At 49.2% G+C, this 5,587-nt stretch overlaps 1 protein-coding gene across 1 annotated transcript in view; it reads right to left on the bottom strand.

The window, feature by feature from the left end:
• sv2a (synaptic vesicle glycoprotein 2A) overlaps positions 1 to 2,389 on the bottom strand; it is a 56,269-nt gene extending 53,880 nt beyond the window's left edge. Inside the window, exon 1 of the mRNA XM_030158080.1 lies at positions 2,218 to 2,389. The gene's annotated coding sequence lies outside the window, so the exon portion shown is untranslated. The remainder of the gene's footprint in view (positions 1 to 2,217) is intronic.
• Positions 2,390 to 5,587: the final 3,198 nt, after the last annotated feature.

The raw sequence follows: 5,587 nt of genomic DNA on the forward strand, positions 1-5,587 counted from the left end.
AGACCACCAGAACAGACCACCAGGACAGACCACCAGAACAGACCACCAAGAAGGACCTCCAGGACAGACCACCAGAACAGACCACCAGGACAGACCACCAGAACAGACCACCAGAACAGACCACCAGGACAGACCACCAGAACAGACCACCAGGACAGACCACCAGAACAGACCACCAAGAAGGACCTCCAGGACAGACCACCAGAACAGACCACCAGGACAGACCACCAGAACAGACCACCAGGACAGACCACCAGAACAGACCACCAGGACAGACCACCAGAACAGACCACCAAGAAGGACCTCCAGGACAGACCACCAGGACAGACCACCAGAACAGACCACCAGAACAGACCACCAGAACAGACCACCAGGACAGACCACCAGAACAGACCTCCAGGACAGACCTCCAGGACAGACCACCAGGACAGACTACCAGAACAGACCACCAGGACAGACCACCAGGACAGACCACCAGAACAGACCACCAGGACAGACCACCAGGACAGACTACCAGGACAGACCACCAGGACAGACTACCAGGACAGACCACCAAGAAGGACCTCCAGGACAGATCACCAGTAAAGACCACCAGGACAGACCACCAGGACAGACTACCAGGACAGACCACCAGGACAGACTACCAGGACAGACCACCAGGACAGACTACCAGGACAGACCACCAAGAAGGACCTCCAGGACAGACCACCAGAACAGACCACCAGGACAGACCACCAGGACAGACTACCAGGACAGACCACCAGGACAGACTACCAGGACAGACCACCAAGAAGGACCTCCAGGACAGATCACCAGTAAAGACCACCAGAACTGACCACCTGGAAAGACCACCAGGACACACCACCAGGTTGGACCACCAGGACAGACCACCAGAACAGACCACCTGGACAGACCACTAGGATAGACCACCAGAACAGACCACCAGGACAGACTGTGTCCAGGTTCTTCATGGTAGAAGTGGGGGGGGGGTCTTCCCCCTCTTGTCTTTTCTAATGAATAAACCATCAGGTGGGTTCATGTCCAGGTCTGTCTGGTCTTCAACACTATTCTGACTTTGTGTCCAAGCCAAATGAACCAGGGTTTGACAAATAGAACCTACACACACTGGGTTCATCAGAACCCCCCCCCCCCCCCAGGTGGATGAAGCAGAAACAGCTCTAACACAAACTGACGGCTGAGCAGTGATGGCTGCAGGAACAGGTCTGAGGACCAAGAGGAGAGTTAGAGAAACGCACCAACCTCCTGAAACAAACTGACCCAGTCCACCATGGACCCAGTCCACCATGGACCCAGTCCACCATAGACCCAGTCCACCATGGACCCAGTCCACCATGGACCCAGTCCACCACTGGACCCAGTCCACCATGGATCCATTTCTGTGGTGTTTGGAATCTTCCTTGGACATGTGGACTGTGTCGGTGTCAGAGGACCCCCTGCAGACCCCCTGCAGACCCAGAGCAGACCCCCTGCAGACCCCCTGCAGACCCACCTGCCCACCACTGCTCCTCCGTCTCATCCTCTGCCCGGTTTCTACAAGGTCATTTTGACGCACGACGCAGAAGCGAAGACCCCGACGCAGCGCGCGCCCCCCCCCCCCCCCCCCCCCCCCGCAACAGCCACTATCACAGAAAATAGGCTCAAACAGAAGCAACTTTTACAATCTGATCAAAGTGTGAGGTGAAGGGGGCCAGGGGGGCGACGGAGAGGAGCAAGGGCACCGGGCCCACAAAGCCCCACCGGGCCCACAAACCCCCACCGGGCCCACAAAGCCCCACCGGGCCCACAAAGCCCCACCATGGTGTGGAGTCCCAGATATTTCCTGTTTGACCGCCTCATCTGGAGCCTGCCCCCCACCCCCCTCAGCCCACCGCCCCCCCTTTGACGCACCGGATCCAGCCCGAACAGGAGCATGTCCTCCGGTGCCAGTCCTCCTTCCAGCCGCTCTCAGCCCCAGACCTCCGGCTCTGGTCTTAAACCTGCTCCTGGTCTGTTCTTCCAGGTTTTGGGGACATCGCGCTGCGAAGCTCAACCTGATCCGCTGCGTTTTTTGCGGGAAATAAACGTGACAGACGCAGGGACGGCTCCTCTGTGCCCTGGTGCTGATGCGGGCTTCGGGCGCACACAGGCGCACACAGGCGCTCCAAATGCGGCAGTCGGAGGTGAATGATGCGTTCAAAGACCACGGCTCAGCCTTACCTTTGGGTGTGCAGATGAGTGCGCGCTGGGTGACCGGGATCCGCTGTTTTCCGCTCAGGGAGTCACCCCCCAGGACTGAAAGCAAAAAGCCTCCTGTGTCCCTGTGATGAACACTGACGTAGCAACGCACCTCCTCCTCCTCCTCCTCCTCTTCCTCCTCCTCCTCTTACTACACAGCATCCTTCTCGGATGCAGACACCGCCCCCTCCTCCTCCATCATCCGTCCTCCAGCAGACACCATTCCTCTGTTTGGCCCTGGGGGGTCGGGGGGGGGGGGGGGTTGTATTAGACGAAGGTGGATGCTTCATCTGGGGGGGGGCACAGTGAATATTAGAAGGTGACATTTGAAGTGGGGGGTGGAGGTCCGTCTCAGAGGAGGGGGCTGCGCCGTCATTTTGCACATATGCACCAAATGGTTGGTGCAATGAGCTGTGCAGGACGTGGCCCTCCCCGCTGCACGTGCTCAGGCTCGTGCCTGTAATTGGCCATGTTAAAAAGAAATAAATGACGCCCCCTGTGGAAAAGCCCAGTCCTGCCACAGAGAGATGAAGCAGTCCCAGAAAGAAGAGAGAGAGAAAAAAGGAAAAAGAAAGAAAGCATGAACAGGAGGGGCAGGTATTAGATGGTTGGACACGTTTTAGATGGAATTTAACGGATTTACGAACAAAATATTTAAAAAAGATAGAGACTTTAAAATGAAATGCACTGTAAAAGGGTTAATGAAGGTGGCCCAGAGGTGCAACAGCCCAAACAACTATCCACTATAAAAAAAAAAGACAGAACAGCCCAAAAAAATTATCCACTATATAAAAAAAAGACAGAACAGCCCAAAAAAATTATCCACTATAAAAAAAGAGAAAACAGCCCAAACAACTATCCACTATTAAAAAAAAGACAGAACAGCCCAAAAAAATTATCCACTATAAAAAAAAAAAAAAGACAGAACAGCCCCAAAAAATTATCCACTATTAAAAAAAAAAGAGAACAGCCCAAAATATTATTGACCATAAGAAAAAAAAAAGAGAACAGCTCAAAAAAATTATAATTAATCTAATTTTTTGGGCTGTTCTTTTTTTTTTCTTACAGTGGATAATATTTTGGACTGTTCTCTTTTTTTCTTGTATGGATAATTTGTTGGGCTGTTGCACCTCTGGGCCACCGTAGTTAATGCATATGGACTCGATGCAAAAACAGTAAAAAGGAAACAGAAGAGAGCAGAAACCTGACAGAACTGATCCTGAATGTTCTTCCATTATCGACCAGATGGAGTCAGTATCAGAGTGGACTTACATCCAGCAGACCTGAGCTGCAGGACCATGGATCTGAGACCAGCTTTAGGACCCTGGTTCTCATCTGGTGGGTCATGACCCAAAAGTGGGTCTCAAACCCGTTTCCGGTGGGTCCGGACCCAAACTACTGTTCAGAACCACTAGTGTCCCTTTATCAGCTGAGTTTATTTGACATGAAAACACGACTGTGTTCAGAAAACCTTTATGACTCACACCTGAATAAGTGACTGAACGACCTTTGGACTTCACTTTGGTTTGGGTTCAAATGGACCTGGTTCAGAGTTCAAGTGTTCCATGTGTATACTGTCGCCCCCTGCTGCTCACTCTGGTTCATCATTCAGCTGGTCTGGGTTTTCACATTCTGGATGATCTCAGGTTCAAACCACACCAGTTTTACCATTTTTTTGTGTGCGTTTGTTTATTATCTCCGCCAAGGAGGTTCTGTTTTTGTCAGTATTGGTTTGTCTGTTTGTCTGTCTGTGTGCAAGATAACTCAAAAAGTTATGGACAGATTTGGATGAAAATTTCAGGAAATGTTGATACTGGCACAAGGAACAAATGATTAAATTTTGGTGGTGATCGGGGGGGTGGGGGGGCCACAGGGGCCCACTGATCTGCCTTGGCAGAGGTGTGTGCTCTCTGAGTTCTTTTCTATTTCTCCATAAATCCATAGAAAATAAAATTCAGTGAGTGGATCAGTCCTCACTTGGTAAATTTGTTTTCATTGGTGCAAAATGTCCGTGGGAAAAATCTGATATCATTGAAGATATTGTTACACTTGTGTTAAAAATCTTCTTCTACAAATGTAAATAATGTTTCAAAGAAAATACATGACAGAAATGAAGTGAAATGAAGCTACAAGAATACATCCTCCTTCTAACACGGACCTCTGAGGTTTGCGTTAAAATCAGCCCTGTAGCGAGAACTGGGCGAGTGCGCGCTTTTAACCAACTAGCCCAGAAATGGGAGAGCGCATTTTGCATTGCGTTGGGGTTAACGAATTAACAAATGAACGCATTTTGTGTTGCGCTAGTTGTTAAACAAAGACCGAGCCCAGAAACGGGATAGCACAAAATGCATTAAATAGACGTATTTTGCGTTGCGCTGGGCTTAACAATTTAATGAACTAGTGCAGAAACGAGCCCCTGGTTCAGAGTTCAAGTGTTCCATGTGTATACTGTCGCCCCCTGCTGCTCACTTTGGTTCATCATTCAGCTGGTCTGGGTTTTCACATTCTGGATGATCTCAGGTTCAAAACACACCATTTTTACCTCCACCAGGCGGTGTTGTGATCAGTTTGTATGTTTGTTTGTTTGTTTGTTTGTTTGTTTTCATCTTTAGTGTAAAACTCTTCCACCCATCTTTCCCAGATCTTCCCCACAGATAGGCCTAGGCCCTGGGACCAACCCAGTCCATTTTGGTCCCAGTAGGACAAAGTTCAAGGTCACAGCAAGGTCACAACATCTACAGTTTTCCATCTGTCATCATTGAGACATTTTCCAAAATTCATAAAAAATTCAAAATGACTCTGATTCTCCTCCAGTTGGATCCACCTGTAGCTTAGAACAATCTCTTGTATCTGGAACTAAATTGTCCACATCCACTGTGGAATGTGGACTCTGTGGACATTTACACTGAACACTGAAAATCCCATTTCCCACACAGTTAAAATTAGAACTCAACTAATATTGATGTGAATTGAATCTAATTGGACAGACACATGACTGGGACCAGCTTCAACTGTTTCTGTGTATGGAACAACCTGGAAACTGTGGAATTGAAACAGAAACAGTCGATCCACACATGCACACTGTTCAGGGTGAAGGAGGAGGTTTGCGTTCTCTGAACACTTGTTTATGAAACACATTTGAGAAGTTGAAGTTTTTTCAGTTTGGGTCTGGTCATTGAAGGGTGATCGTGGGTCCTGGACCGGACCGGTTCAGGACCACTGGGATAAACAGACAGAAGGAACCTACGCTTCACTCATTCACTCCTAAACTCATCCAAAAAGATCTGTTTGAATCCAACAAACCAGGTGTAAACTGTACCATGTGTAACTGAACCACAGACCAACAAACAGC

Source organism: Sphaeramia orbicularis, chromosome 16, assembly GCF_902148855.1.
Source record: "Sphaeramia orbicularis chromosome 16, fSphaOr1.1, whole genome shotgun sequence".
NCBI classification, from domain to species: domain Eukaryota; kingdom Metazoa; phylum Chordata; class Actinopteri; order Kurtiformes; family Apogonidae; genus Sphaeramia; species Sphaeramia orbicularis.